This window comes from Aplysia californica, unplaced genomic scaffold, assembly GCF_000002075.1.
Source record: "Aplysia californica isolate F4 #8 unplaced genomic scaffold, AplCal3.0 scaffold00238, whole genome shotgun sequence".
NCBI classification, from domain to species: domain Eukaryota; kingdom Metazoa; phylum Mollusca; class Gastropoda; order Aplysiida; family Aplysiidae; genus Aplysia; species Aplysia californica.
In genome coordinates, this window is record NW_004797508.1 from 1,007,040 (window position 1) to 1,007,559 (window position 520).

Sequence of the window (520 nt, forward strand, 5' to 3'; positions counted from 1 at the left end):
AATAATATATATGTATTTTATTATGTATACTAAAAGACCGAGCAGAGGCTTACAATGTAAATTCTGTGCTCTACAAGTAGAGAAAATCTTAAATTTGCGCAAAACAGATTTTAGAAAAAAAAAGTTGAATCTAATTATTCTAATAAAAGTAAAAGTGATTGTTATGGTGAGATTTGTTATTATTAACTCTGGAATCTAAAATTAACTTGACTAGAACTGGGCAATTCGTTTTATTTCAATTCCAAAGCCCAAAGGCATCGCAATAAGTTAGATCTAGATCTAGCAGTTGTAGGCTCTCTGGCTGCTTCTAGCATAGGCCTGCTTCTTCTGATTCTAGTCAGGGAATCTAGATCTAGCTATCACCTGCACTATTAAAGTCAAATACATGTAAATGGTAAAATAAAAACTGAATTGTTTTATCAGTCAGTACACCCCAATTGCCATAGCCGCACGTATTGATAGTTGAATAATGCGATACCGAAGCAACACGTTATCACAGTATGCAGGGGGAGCGGGGTGC